This window comes from Thalassophryne amazonica, chromosome 3, assembly GCF_902500255.1.
Source record: "Thalassophryne amazonica chromosome 3, fThaAma1.1, whole genome shotgun sequence".
Lineage (NCBI taxonomy): Eukaryota > Metazoa > Chordata > Actinopteri > Batrachoidiformes > Batrachoididae > Thalassophryne > Thalassophryne amazonica.
Window position 1 is genome coordinate 138,859,842 of NC_047105.1, and position 16,260 is coordinate 138,876,101.

A 16,260-nucleotide genomic window follows, 5' to 3' on the forward strand; every position below is an offset into this window, starting at 1 on the left:
TCATTGGGGTGAACTCCAACACATGGTGACTGATCTGGGGAGCAATGAGCAATGCTACCCCCGCCCGCCGCCTCTCTCCGTGGGCAACGCCAGAAAAGTGGAGCACCCAGCCCCTCTCCAGGAGTTGGGTACCAGAGCCCAAGCTATGCATAGAGGTGAGCCCGACTATTTCTAGTCAGTACCTATCAACCTCCCTCACAAGCTCAGGCTCCTTCCCCCCCAATGAGGTGACACTCCGCGTCCCGACAGCTAGAGGCTGTGAGCGTGGACCGGGCCACCGGGCTGCCCACCCCCGACTGCCACCCAATCCTCTCTGCACCCGACCCCCATGGCCCCCTCTGTAGGTGGTGAACCCACAGGAGGGTGGGCTCACATCGCTCTTTCAGGCTGGGCCTGGCCAGGCCCCGGGGCTAAGGCCCAACCACCAGGCGCTCGTGCATGAGCCCCAACCCTAGGGCTGGTTCCAGGGTGGGGCCCCGGCTCCGCCATACCGGGCGACGTGTTGGTCCTTGATTTCATACTGGTCATGGGAACTTCTGAACTGCCCTTAGTCTGACCCATTCCCTAGGACCTGTTTGCCATGGGTGATCCTACCAGCGGCACGAAGCCCCCGACAACATAGCTCCTAGGATCATTCGGGTATGCAAACTCCCCCACCATGATAAGGTGGCAGTTCAAGGGGGAGGTGTGTGTTTGTATTTTTTTTAAATATGTCCATGCGTCCTTGATATCAGGCATTTTCCCGCACCTATTACAGGACAGCAATGATAGCTCAGTGGAAATGTTTCTGGCTGGCATTCACAACAATTGGAAATTGCAGGTTCAAATCCAGTGGGTGGCATGAATTATTCATTTTTTTTAACAACAGCTGCGTGATGCGTAACCTCCGTCACAGTGGCATTGTTCACGCCTGCCTGTTGGCTTGATGTTTTAGTTCACTCATACAAGTTGTTCCGCTGTGATTTGCCCTGATTTGTATTCATTCATACTATGTGTGAAGGGGCCCTTACCACTGTCACCTGTGTGCTTCCTATAGGGGTTGGTAACGTTAGACCTTGCTTGTGTGAAGTGCCTTGAGGCAGCTTTGTTGTGATTCGGTGCTATATAAATGAAATAAATTTAAATTAAATTGTGTCCTACTTGTGGCTGTAGGAGAGACACTTTTCACTGTCTAGGTTTACCACCACCTGAATTATGGCTGAACAACACCCACACATACAGCATAAGGATTTGTCCATTTGTTTTTGAGTTAAGGATGAAAGCAGAAATCTGAGATGAAGCTCACAAAATGGCATCACACCACCCCCCCATCATACTACACGAGTTGTAGTTGCTTGCATGTATTACAACCCCAATTCCAATGCAGTTGAGACATTGTGTAAAATGTAAATTAAAAACAGAATACGATTTGCAAATCCTCTTCAACCTATATTCAATTGAATACACCACAAAGACAAGATATTTAATGTTCAAATTGATAAACTTTATTGTTTTTGTGCAAATATTTGCCCATTTTGAAATGGATGCCTGCAACACATTTTTAAAAAGCTGGGACAGTGGTATGTTTACCACTGTGTTACATCACCTTTACTTCTAACAACACTCAATAAGCATGCAGGAACTGAGAACACTAATTGTTGAAGCTTTGTAGGTGGAATTCTTTCCCACTATTGCTTGATGTACAACTTCAGTTGTTCAACAGTCCGGGGTCTCCATTGTCATATTTTGCGCTTCATAATGCACCACACATTTTCAATGGACGATAGGTCTGGACTTCAGGCAGGACAGTCTAGTACCTGCACTTTTTCACTACAAAGTCAAGCTGTAACACGTCCAGAATGTGGCTTGGCATTATCTTGCTGAAATAAGCAGGGACGTCCCTGAAAAAGATGTTGCTTGGATGACAGCATGTGTTGCTCCAAAACCTGGATGTACATTTCACCATTGATGGTGCCATCACAGATGTGTAAATTGCCCATTCCATTGGCACTAACACACCCCCAAACCATCACAGATGCTGGCTTTTGAACTTTGCGCTGGTAACAGTCTGAGTGGTCCTTTTCCTCTTTGTCTGGAGGACACGATGTCCATGATTTCCAAAAACAATCTAAAATGTGGACTCATCAGACCACAGCACACATTTGCACTTTGTGTGTGCCTATTTCAAATGAACTCGGACCCAGAGAAGGCGGAGGCATTTCTGGATGTTGTTGATCTATGGCATTCGCTTTTCATGGTAGAGTTTTAACTTGCACTTGTAGATGTAGTTGTCAATTAACAGTGTTAACTGACAACAGTTTTCTGAAGTGTTCCTGATCCTTTACACAATGATGTCGTTTTTAATGCAGTGCTGCCTGAGGGATCAAAGGCAACGGGCATTCAATGTTGGTTTTCGGCCTTGCCGCTTACATGTAGAAGGTTCTCCAGATTCTATATTATGGACTAAAGATGATGGAATCCCTAAATTCCTTGCAACTGAACATTGAGAAACATTGTTCTTAAACTGTTGGACTATTTTTTTTTAAGCAGTTGTTCGCAAAGTGGTGATCTCATCCCATCTTTCCTTGTAAACGGCTGAGCTTTTTAGGGATGCTCCTTTTATACCCAATCATGACACTCACCTGTTTCCAGTTAGGTGTTCTTTGACCATTCATCAACTTTCCCAGTCTTTTGTTGCCCTGTCCCAACTTTTTTGAAACATTTTACGCAACATCCTAACTTCACTGGAATCAGGATTGTATACAGTAAAACTTGCCTAAATCATCATCATATAAACTGGATGCTCGCAATCACTTCACAGAAGCAAAATTCCAAATGCTTTTGTATGGTTTGCCATGTAATTAACACTGTATATAACAGAACTGGTATAACAGATTTTCACTCACATCTGACAAAACATCCCCCCACATCGCAATGTACAGTAGTGTTCAGAATAATAGTAGTGCTATGTGACATGTGTTACATGGGAAACAAGGTACCAGTAGATTCAGTAGATTCTGACAAATCCAACAAGACCAAACATTCATGATATGCACACTCTTAAGGCTATGAAATTGGGCAATTAGTAAAAACAAGTAGAAAAGGGGTGTTCACAATAATAGTAGTGTGGCATTCAGTCAGTGAGTTCGTCAATTTTGTGGAACAAACAGGTGTGAATCAGGTGTCCCCTATTTAAGGATGAAGCCAGCATCTGTTGAACATGCTTTTCTCTTTGAAAGCCTGAGGAAAATGGGACGTTCAAGACATTGTTCAGAAGAACAGCGTAGTTTGATTAAAAAGTTGATTGGAGAGGGGAAAACTTATACACAGGTGCAAAAAATTATAGGCTGTTCATCTACAATGATCTCCAATGCTTTAAAATGGCCAAAAAAACAGAGACACATGGAAGAAAATGGAAAACAACCATCAAAATGGATACCAGAATAACCAGAATGGCAAAGGCTCACCCAGTGATCTGTCTGGAGTTACCTGTAAGTGTTGTGACAGTTAGAAGATGCCTGTGTGAAGCTAATTTATTTGCAAGAATCCCCCGCAAAGTCCCTCTATTCAATAAAAGACATGTGCAGAAGAGGTTACAATTTGCCAAAGAACACATCAACTGGCCTAAAGAGAAATGGATGAATATTTTGTGGACTGATGACAGTAAAATTGTTCTTTTTGGGTCCAAGGGCCGCAGACAGTTTGTGAGACAACCCCCAAACTCTAAATTCAAGCCACAGTTCACAGTGAAGACTGTGAAGCATGGTGGTGCAAGCATCATGATATGGGTATGTTTCTCCTACTATGGTGTTGGGCCTATATATCGCATACCAGGTATCATGGATCAGTTTGGATATGTCAAAATACTTGAAGAGGTCATGTTGCCTTATGCTGAAGAGGACATGCCCTTGAAATGGGTGTTTCAACAAGACAATGACCCCAAGCACACTAGTAAATGAGCAAAATCTTGGTTCCAAACCAACAAAATTAATGCCTCGCAGATGTGAAGAAATCATGAAAAACTGTGGTTATACAACTAAATACTAGTTTAGTGATTCACAGGATTGCTAAAAAAAAGCAGTTTTAACATAATAGTTTTGAGTTTGTAGCATCAACAGCAGATGCTACTATTATTGTGAACACCACCTTTTCTACTTTTTTTTTTTTTACTAATAGCTCAATTTCATAGCCTTAAGAGTGTGCATATCATGAATGCTTGGTCTTGTTGGATTTGTGAGAATCTACTGAATCTACTGGTACCTTGTTTCCCATGTAACAATAAGAAATATATTTAAAACCTGGATTAATCTTTTTAGTGACATAGCACTACTATTATTCTGAACACTACTGTATATCCATTAAAAACTCCTCATATGTACCGGACAGATCCTTGATTAAAAGCCCCATAAAAGTTCATTTATGATTTCAAACTATGCTCAGATGTGGCACCTAAATGAGGCAGACCTTTAATATAAGCTGGCGATTATTAATAAAATGCTGCTTGGTGTCTGCACTGTAATATGGTGTTACATTTCACACATATCCCTGGGTGAGGCAAATCAAAGACAACCTCTTTAGATCAGAGCTCTCTGCATGGATGCGAACCCTCTCCGTAGCCTGACACGCACCTGCTTTAATGATGGAGCCCGCAAGGGCTGTGATTTGTCACTTTTATATTTTCACTCCGTCTTGTCCCATCATATTTGAATAGTTTTTGCAGTACACTTTACATTTCAATCATGGATCAAATATGTTTGGCAGAAAAGTCTGCAAATATGACTACATCTTACAACACAGAGTTGAAAAACGATGCTCAAATGACCCACAATTCATACAGCGAACTTGCACATACGAGGAACACTGGTTTGATGGTTAATAATTGTAAAAAGAAATGGAGTTTGTTGAGGGACAAATTGATCCAGAGAAAGCCACTGTTACTGCGGAAAATTTCATTGAGACGTGAGGAAGAACTATAAAATGGTCACATGTATGTCAACGTCATTGCATTGCCACAGATTTACAGAGCTTTAGAAGCACTGTGAACCCTCTGAAGTTTGCTTATCATGCAAACAGGTCCGTTGAGGATGCAGTCAACATGGGACTGCATTACATCCTGCCACACCTGGACTTCATGCAGGGACATATGTGAAGATCCTGTTCATGGACTTCAGCTTGGCATCCAACACCATCATCCCTGGCATTCTCCACAAAAAACTCTCCAACCTCTCTGTCAGTTCCCACCTGTCAGTGCATCTACAACTTCCTGACTGACAGGACACAGCAGGTAAGGCTGGTGAGCATCACATCCAGCACACGGACAATCAGCACTGGCGCCCCCCAGGGATGTGTGTGCGCTCCACACTGCTCTTCTTTCTCTATACAAATGACTGCAAGTCAGAGAACTGCTCTGTTGAACTACTGAAGTTTGCAGACAACAACACAATCACTGAGGTCTTCCAGGATGGTGATGAGGCTGCAAACAGACAGGAGGTAGAACAATTGGTCCTCTGTTGTGGTAAGAACAAACTGGAGCTGTATCCTCTCAAGACTGTGGAGTGGACTTCAGGAGAAACCCCCCCACCCCCCACCCTCAACAACACTCTGCCTACTGTGGACACGTTCCGGTTCCTGAGATCCACAATCTCCCGAGATTTGCAGTGAACCTCCAACATAGACTCCATCAGGAAAAAGGCACAACAGAGGATGTACTTCCTCAGACAGCTCAGGAAGTGCAACCTGCCCCAGGAATCCAATCTGTCCTGTGCATCTCCATCTCTGTTTTGTGTCCCTCTGCCTCTAAAGATGACAGTTGCAGAAAGAAATCATTGGAGCTTGTCTGCCCTCAATTCAGGACTTAGATTCCTTTAACGCATAACACAGTTAAAGACAACTGGCACACAAAGGAGGAATTGCAAGCCACTCGTGAAAAATCAAAGCCGCCTCAAACACTTTGTACAGCTGTCACCACCACCATTCATGTACAGCAGCTGCCAAAAGACAGCGAGTGCCCATTCAATCCCTCTCTCAGCAGGTGTCAGCCAAATTCCAGGTGTCACACATGAACATCCAACACCTCTTGCTGGGCACTTAGAAAAGGCATGGCTATTTGTGCTTTTGGCACAATAGTAGAGTGCAGATGACCACATTCGAGTTGTCTGTGAAAATTGTCTAAGTGTAACATGAGTGTGGCGTAAGCTAACAACACATGGTTGTGACTGTGCTGACCCCCCCCCCGACACACACACACACACAGTTTTTGGAGTGTGTCGTGTCTGTTGAGTGGGCCGTGAAGAGGAGATACTGCTGGCCCACCACCACCAGATGGCGCCCTGCTTGGAGTGCGGGCTCCAAGCATGAGAGGGCGTCGGACCTACTGGGAGTGACAGCTGTTTAGGATCCTCGGTTCCACCCGGTGTGACAGCTAATGAGGAGGTCAAAGTCCCCCCCAATCTGACGGCGGTGCCGGAGGAGTACCACGATCTTGACGTCTTCAGCAAAGATCTGGCACTCACTCTTCCCCCGCACCGACCGTACAATTGCGCCATCGATTTGATCCCGGGCGCTGAGTACCCGTCCAGCAGGCTGTACAACCTCTCACGTCCGGAACGTGAATCAATGGAAACCTACATCCGGGACTCATTAGCTGCCGGGCTGATCCGGAACTCCACCTCCCCGATGGGTGCTGGTTTCTCTTTTGTGGGCAAGAAGGACAGCGGACTCCATCCATGCATTGATAACGGGGGGCTGAACGAGATCACGGTTCGCAACCGATACCCTCTGCCCCTGTTAGATTCAGTCTTCACGCCCCTGCATGGAGCCCAAATTTTCACAAAACTGGATCTTAGAAATGCGTACCACCTGGTTCGGATCCGGAAGGGAGACAAGTGGAAGACGGCATTTAACACCCCCTTAGGTCACTCTGAGTACCTGGTCATGCCGTTCGGCCTCACAAACGCCCCCGCGACGTTCCAAGCATTGGTTAATGATGTCTTGCGGGACTTCCTGCATCGGTTTGTCGTCGTATATCGTATATCGACGATATACTCATCTTTTCTCCGGACCCTGAGACTCATGTCCAGCATGTACGTTAGGTCCTGCAGCGGTTGTTGGAGAACCGGCTGTTTGTGAAGGGCGAGAAGTGCGAGTTCTACCGTACTTCTTTGTCCTTCCTGGGGTTTATCATCTCCTCCAACTCCGTCACCCCTGACCCGGCCAAGGTTGCAGCGGTGAGAGATTGGCCCCAACCAACAAGCAGTAGGAAACTACAACAGTTCCTCTGCTTTGCGAATTTCTATCGGAGGTTCATTAAGGGCGACAGTCAGGTGGTTAGCCCCCTGACCGCCCTGACCTCCACTAAAGTCCCCTTCACCTGGTCGGATCGGTGCGAAGCCACGTTTAGGGAGTTGAAACGCCGGTTCTCGACTGCGCCAGTTCTGGTGCAGCCTGATCCTAATCGCCAGTTCATAGTTGAAGTGGATGCCTCTGACTCAGGGATAGGAGCCGTGCTGTCCCAGAGCAGGGAGTCCGATAAGGTACTCCACCCTTGTGCCTATTTTTCCCGCAGGTTGACCCCGGCTGAAAGGAATTATGACGTCGGCAACTGGGAACTCCTGGCGGTGAAGGAGGCTCTTGAGGAGTGGAGACACCTGTTGGAGGGAGCGACGGTGCCCTTCACGGTTTTCACAGACCATCGGAACCTGGAGTACATCCGGACCACCAAGCGGCTGAACCCCAGGCAAGCCCGCTGGTCACTGTTCTTCGGGTGCTTTGACTTCCAGATCACATATCACTCTGGGACCAAGAACCAACGATCGGATGCCCTGTCCCGGGTGCACGAAGAGGAGGTCAAGGCCAAGTTGTCAGACCCAACAGACACCATCATCCCCGAGTCCACTGTCGTGGCCACCCTCACGTGGGACGTGCAGAATACCATCCGGGAGACCCTGGCACGGAACCCGGACCCGGGGACCGGCCCGAGGAACAAACTGTACATCCCACCAGAGGCCAGAGCTGCGGTTTTGGACTTCTGTCACGGTTCCAAGCTCTCCTGTCATCTGGGGGTGCGCAGAACCGTGGCAGTGGTCCAGCAGCGCTTCTGGTGGGCGTCTATGGAAGCCGACGTCCGGGATTACGTCCAGGCCTGTACCATCTGTGCCAGGGGTAAGGCTGACCACAAAAGGACTTCAGGCCTCCTCCAGCCTCTACCGGTGCCTCACCGCCCCTGGTCCCACATCGGCCTGGACTTCATCACGGGCCTCCCGCCGTCCCAGGGCAACACCACCATCCTCACGATAGTGGACCGGTTCTCCAAGGCGTCCCACTTCGTGGCCCTCCCAAAGCTCCCGACGGCCCAGGAGATGGCGGACCTCCTGGTCCACCACGTCATGCGTCTGCATGGGATACCATCGGACATCGTCTTGGATCGTGGTCCTCAGTTCTCTTCCCAAGTCTGGAGGAGTTTCTGCAGGGAACTGGGGGCCACCGTGAGTCTCTCGTCCGGGTATCACCCTCAGACAAACGGACAGGCAGAGCGGGCTAACCAGGAGCTGGAGCAGGCCCTCCGCTGTGTGACCTCCGCGCACCCGATGGCCTGGAGCAACCATCTAGCCTGGATCAAGTACAGCCAAGTGTCGTCTGCCACCGGTCTCTCCCCATTTGAGGTGTGTTTGGGGTACCAGCCCCCATTGTTCCCGCTCGTGTTGAAGGCCCGGACGAGGGCCAAGGCCCATGCAGACCGCCGGCGTTCCCCGGCCCCTGCATACCAGCCCGGGCAGGAGGTGTGGTTGTCGACCAAGGACATCCCGCTTCAAGTGGAGTCACAAAAACTCAAGGACTGGTTTATTGGACCATTTCCCATCCTCAAGGTCCCCAGTCCGGCCGCAGTGCAGCTAAAGCTGCCAGCTTCACTGCGGATCCACCCGGTTTTTCATGTGTCACGTCTCAAACCTCATCACACCTCACCACTCTGCACCCCTGGACCTGCACCGCCTCCTGCCCAGATCATCAACGGGGAGCCGGCATGGACCGTGCGTCGGCTCCTGGACGTCCGTCGTAAGGGTCGGGGGTTCCAGTATCTGGTGGACTGGGAGGGGTATGGACCCGAAGAACGCTCCTGGGTGAAGAGGAGCTTCATCCTGGACCCGGCCCTCCTGGCTGACTTCTACGCCCGGCACCCGGACAAGCCTGGTCCTGGCGCCCGTTGGGGGGGGGGTCCTGTTGTGTGGGCCGCTGAAGAGGAGGTACTGCTGGCCCAGCACCACCAGATGGCGCCCTGCTTGGAGTGCGGGCTCCAAGCACGAGAGGGCGTCGGACCTACTGGGAGTGACAGCTGTCACACATCATCAACACCAGCTGTCACTCATCAACCACATCCTCCATAAAAGCCGGACTTCAACTCCACCTCCCCACTGAGAAATCAGCTACCACTCAGGTAACCTTCTCTGTGGTGATTTTCTGTGACTAAACATTGTTCTATGTGCAGCCGTTTTCCTGTGGCTACAGTCTGAAGCTGGATTGGCGGATAGTGTGAGCGCGACGTCTTCGCCTCTCACTCCTTCCAGGGAAGTGACTGACAGGAGCTGCACGGGTGATTCTGTGTCTGGAGGTGGAGGTTTTCCCTCCTGGACGAATTAAGCACTGAAAGATTGCTGGGTGTGTATTCACACACCCACCATTAACTGTTTCTGTTTCTGCCAGCAGTACCGGGTCTGACTGCTGAAGACAGTGGCCACCTGGGGCGCAGGACTTGGCGGCTCCGGTGTTCTTCAGATCCGTTGGCGGTGGAAACTGTGTGGGATCCGGCTCTTCTCTGGACAGACGTCTTCTATCTTCGAGCCTGCCCACACATCACCTTGTGTATGATTGACCATCCTCATCCTCTGTTATTGTCTGTATTTCGCTGTGCGATTCACAACATTAAATTGTTACTTTTTGGCTTATCCATTGTCGGTTCATTAACGCCCCCTGTTGTGGGTCCATGTCACTACACTTTCACAACAGTGTCCCCCCCAACACACACACACATGTACCATGAATCCAACATTGTCAGCTGTGACTGAGGGTCCCAGAGTCTAAAAATAACAATACACCCATCATGGCCCCTTCACACATAGTGCAAAGTTTGGATGACATTTGGACAAAAACGGCGAAACAGTTAGTACACGAAATATCACGCACAAAAAATCACGCCGACGGCCAGATGTGCATGAACCCGGTGTGAGAGTTCATGCATGCACCAGTGTCTTTCGAGCGGGAACAGTGCCAGGTGCAGCCGGTACATGTGGAACCACATTGCGGCCCTTATGTGGTGTAAATAAAAAAAAAAACAGCCAGAATGTGTGGAACCACATCATGCCGCTTATGTGGTATAAATAAAAAAATAAAAACCAGCCAGTACCTGTGGAACCACATTGCACTGCTTATGTGGTATAAATAAAAATATTAAAACCAACCAATGCATATGGAACCACATCACGCTGCTTATGTGATATAAATAAAAAAAAAAAAAAAAACAGCCAGTACGTGTGGAACCACATCATGCTGCTTATGTGGAATACTTTTTTAAAAAAGAGAGAAAAAACATATCACCCACTGGACGCAAACTCACGCCTTTCAAAAGCTCTGATTCCCAGTCAGCGACTTTACCACTGAGCTATGGAGCTGTTCTTTGAAAGTTGTGGAAATCTGCCTCATATGAGGAAGGACATGGAAGTATTACAAAAAAAAAAAAAAAAATCACACACCATATAAAAACACCACATTTATCAAGTGAGCAATACAAATATAATATGTTTCTCTGTAAATGACCCATGGTCACAGACATAGTCATGAAATGACATGAATGAGAATCAGTTCACTCGTCTCATTCTGTGTTCTGATCTGATGGTCCGTTTCAACCTGGAAGCAGCCTGTCCATGTGCATGCTGTGCACGCGCTCACATGCTGCAGCACGTCACGACAGTGATATACGAGGGCTGTCAATAAAGTTACGGTCCTTTTTATTTTTTTCAAAAACTATATGGATTTCATTCATATGTTTTTACGTCAGACATGCTTGAACCCTCGTGCGCATGCGTGAGTTTTTCCACGCCTGTCGGTGACGTCATTCGCCTGTGAGCACTCCTTGTGGGAGGAGTCGTCCAGCCCCTCGTCGGAATTCCTTTGTCTGAGAATTTACTGAGAGACTGGCGCTTTGTTTGATCAAAATTTTTTCTAAACCTGTGAGACACATCGAAGTGGACACGGTTCGAAAAATTAAGCTGGTTTTCAGTGAAAATTTTAACGGCTGATGAGAGATTTTGAGGTGATTCTGTCGCTTTAAGGACTTTTCACGGTGCGAGACGTCGCTCAGCGCTCTCAGGCAGCGTCATCAGCCTGTTTCAAGCTGAAAACCTCCACATTTCAGGCTCTATTGATCCAGGACGTCGTGAGAGAACAGAGAAGTTTCAGAAGAAGTCGGTTTCAGCATTTTATCCGGATATTCCACTGTTAAAGGAGATTTTTTTAATGAAAGACGTGCGGACGGGTCCGCGCGTCGGGACGCAGCCGCCGCGACGCTCCGCCACAGGAAAAACACCTCTGTTGAAAGCCTTAAGGACAAGTTGGAACATGTCCTGCCTGTTAAACAATTTCTCATATACTCACTCCACTGAAAGCCATCAAAAGCCGCCTGGATTTTACAAATGGTTATCAACACGGAGGTGTTTTTCCTGTGCCGCCGCACCGCGTCGGCTGCGTCCCGACGCGCGGATCCGTCCGCACGTCTTTCATTAAAAAAATCTCCTTTAACAGATGACGCTGCCTGAGAGCGCTGCGCGACGTCTCGCACCGTGAAAAGTCCTTAAAGCGACAGAATCACCTCAAAATCTCTCATCAGCTGTTAAAATTTTCACTGAAAACCAGCTTAATTTTTCGAACCGTGTCCACTTCGATGTGTCTCACAGGTTTAGAAAAAATTTTGATCAAACAACGCGCCAGTCTCTCAGCAACTTCTCAGACAAAGGAATTCCGACGAGGGGCTGGACGACTCCTCCCACAAGGAGTGCTCACAGGCGAATGACGTCACCGACAGGCGTGGAAAAACTCACGCATGCGCACGAGGGTTCAAGCATGTCTGACGTAAAAACATATGAATGAAATCCATATAGTTTTTGAAAAAAATAAAAAGGACCGTTACTTTATTGACAGCCCTCGTATGTTTTCATTTAGGTCCACTTGATAACAGCAAACAGACACAGTGGGCAGTTTTTTTGTCCTTGGCCATCCAAACACAGTATCTGGTGTGGTATGTGTGTGCACCTGCCGCGAGAGGGTGTGATGGGTTCCACAGCACACACTTTGTGTTTCAGGCACTTGTGTGTGCAAATAGTTGTAGCAACAGGTGTATGAGGTGTTGCAGACAGGGACGACATTACACGGTTTACACACGATTCCTGCGTCATGTGCATTTCAGCCAAAGTTCGCACTATGTGTGAAGGGGTCCTAAATTTAAAATCACAGAACAAAGGATCAGAGAGTGAGCCTTTTTTTTTTTTGTGAGCTGACGAGGTCGGCAGACACAGGTGGGCGTGTCCCTGTGACCTGCAGCTGTTCAGATACTGTATCTGTGCTAGCAAGTCACAGCTGGAGAACACCTGTAGTGGCTTGTAGAATATGAAGTCTCATAACTTCACCATGAAGTGCGGATGTCAGCTTCCTGTCCTTACGTGGAAATAAATCAAAACACATATCGCTTCACCTGACTGCCGCGTCAGTGCACCTCAGTGCTGGTGAATATCATGCCACGCTGAAAATGACCGCGAGGCACATGTCACTGCAGGATTTACCCACATAATTAAAACACAGGTCACATTTGCAACGCGGTCACCAATCAATCAATCAATCAATCAATCTATACTGAAGGCTTTTCAGGGAACTTTTAGGACAACCTGACCAAGCAGGTAGTGAACCCATGAAAATTCAGTAAGGTATATCTAATATTATACATTCCAAATCTAAGGTGGAAGTGTATACTAAGTTACATCTAAATGTCTTTAAAATAAAAAAAAAGAGAGAGCAGCGTCACTTAGGTGCCTGGTCTTGAGAACCAGGATGGCAGTTTGAAAAGCTTTTTTTATCCCATGGGAACTCTCCCTACCCACCTAAGCGGCTCAAGAATATGGACAGCTTATATATAAGTGATATTTACAAAGTCAGGGCAGTAAACAACATATACAAGAAATATAGTTACAACATAATATTATAAGCGTTAGATCCTGAATCCTAAGTGTTCATACAGGAGAAGATTGTACTATACATCTACCTAGTTTGTAGACTTGTTGTAAAACCAAATTATAGCTAGTAGGCTAAAATATGAATCTGGTTATGTTATTATAGAAACAGAATCTATGATGTAATGTTTTAGGTTTCTATCTAAAGTATGTTTCTATGTAAAGTATCTAAAGTAAGTACTTTCTATATCTTAAATATCTAAACCATGACCTTTTTTCTGTGAGGCAGCAGTGCTAACCACTAAGCCACTGTGCTGCCCATCTCAAAAATTTCAGTGTAGTTAGACATCACCAGCACTCCAGATGAGCTTAGTGTTGTTGCGGCTAGTGCACCTCTTAGCGTTAGCTTAGCTGCACCAGCTAAAGACAGTGGCTTTCAGACTGTTTTTAGGTGGAAGAATTACCATAAGGCACAAACCCATTCTGAAAATAAGGCATCTTACATATATTACACTGGAACTGCCCCCAAATCCCAATAGTCAAAATCTCAACACTAGTGAGGTCCTTAGTTTGGGCCTCATTAAATGAGGTCACTGTCCTCAAAATCACTGTTGATAAATGATCTAATTATGGAACGCTGCCTAGATATGATTGGTTTATGTGAAACCTTGCTGAAATCTACCATTGTCTTCCCCTTAAATGAAGCCTGCCCACCTGCATATACATTTAGTAATGTCCCTTGCAATACTAAGCAAGGTGGAGGTGTTCCTTTAATTCATTAATTATGGAATCACCGGCCTCGGAGGATGTTCATTCAGTTGTTTAATTTTGTAGAAAAAAAAAGCAGATCACAGACATGACACAAAACTAAAGTCATTTCAAATGTCAACTTTCTGGCTTTAAGAAACACTATAAGAAATCAGGAAAAAAAATTGTGGCAGTCAGTAACAGTTACTTTTTTAGACCAAGCAGAGGGAAAAAAATATGGAATCACTCAATTCTGAGGAATTCTGCTTTGACTTGTCCACTGGGATAAGATGCTTATTTACCATCACAGTGTCACATCAACTCCTCAGTAACTAATCTTGGAGCCAGACTACCCGATATTTTAGTGTCAGTTTCAAAACATGATCATGCAGTAGATAGTCTTGTGGACATCTTAAACTCAGCACTCACAAGCACAATGGACATGATTGCTCCATCTACAGCAAAACCCCCCAAAACATACTAACCCTGGTTCAATGAAAATTTATGTGGCCACAAGCATAAGTCCAGAGGTCTACAGTGAAAATTAGAAGTATTCCACCTTGCTATTCTGGACTATAAGCATGCACTACTGGTTACACAATAGGCCTACTACTCTGATTTGATTAATAAAAAAGTATTATTCACAGTTCCTGTTTGACACAGTAGCAACACTTATTCATAGATAATCACGTTAGTCGATCTCCATTTACAGATGAAAATTTCTTATATTACTTCAAAAAGAAAATAGTTGACATTAGGTTAAACATGTCCCAGCATGCCTTAGTCCTGTCACTACACCCTGATTGTATGTGGGTGCCATCACTGATACTTCACCTAGATTTACTGAATTTGTTTGTCTCTGTCTCTACTGGTGGTTGGCTCTCACTGCGGTATTGTATCACTTCCTGTTCCAGAACACAGTGGTGTTTTGCTGTATCTGTTAGCTGTTTAATCTGTGCAGTTAGATTGATCTAGTTAACTAGATAACGATTTGTTTCACTGTGTAATCTTCACGTGCCTTAACTAAAGCACTCCCTCTGCTGAATCACCTCTAAATTATTTACACATTATTCACTTTGTGTGTTTTTAGGCATCCGCTAGCTTAGCGCAGCTACAAGCTCTTAGCCGGGTTAGCATGGCGGCTTCTCCTGTCTCTCCCGCACTTTTCTGCTCTGGGTGTGAAATGTTTAGTTATTCCTCGGCCTTCTTTAGCAGTAATGGTACTTGTAATAAGTGTAGCTTATTCGTAGCTTTGGAGGCCAGGCTGGGCGAATTGGAGACTCGTGCTCCGCACCGTGGAAAATCCTACCGCTAGCCAGGCTCCTGTAGTCGGTGCGGACCAAGGTAGCTTAGCCGCCGTTAGTTCCCCTCCAGCAGATCCCGAGCAGCCGGGAAAGCAGGCCGACTGGGTGACTGTGAGGAGGAAGCGTAGTCCTAAACAGAAGCCCCGTGTACACCGCCAACCCGTTCACATCTCTAACTGTTTTTCCCCAATCGGCAACACACATGCTGAGGAACAAACTCTGGTTATTGGCGACTCTGTTTTGAGAAATGTGAAGTTAGCGACACCAGGAACCATAGTCAATTGTCTTCCGGGGGCCAGAGCAGGCGACATTGAAGGAAATTTGAAACTGCTGGCTAAGGCTAAGCGTAAATTCGGTAAGATTGTAATTCACGTCGGCAGTAATGACACCCGATTACGCCAATCGGAGGTCACTAAAATTAACATTGAATCGGTGTGTAACTTTGCAAAAACAATGTCGGACTCTGTAGTTTTCTCTGGGCCCCTCCCCAATTGGACCGGGAGTGACATGTTTAGCAGCATGTTCTCCTTGAATTGCTGGCTGTCTGAGTGGTGTCCAAAAAATTAGGTGGGCTTCATAGATAATTGGCAAAGCTTCTGGGGAAAACCTGGTCTTGTTAGGAGAGACAGCATCCATCCCACTTTGGATGGAGCAGCTCTCATTTCTAGAAATCTGGCCAATTTTCTTAAATCCTCCAAACAGTGACTATCAATCAATCAACAAACAGTTGCCCCAAGGCGCTTTATATTGTAAGGCAAGGCCATACAATAATTACGTAAAAACCCCAACGGTCAAAACGACCCCCTGTGAGCAAGCACTTGGCGACAGTGGGAAGGAAAAACTCCCTTTTAACAGGAAGAAACCTCCAGCAGAACCAGGCTCAGGGAGGGGCAGTCTTCTGCTGGGACTGGTTGGGGCTGACGGAGAGAACCGGGAAAAAGACATGCTGTGGAGGGGAGCAGAGATCAATCACTAATGATTAAATGCAGAGTGGTGCATACAGAGCAAAAAGAGAAAGAAAC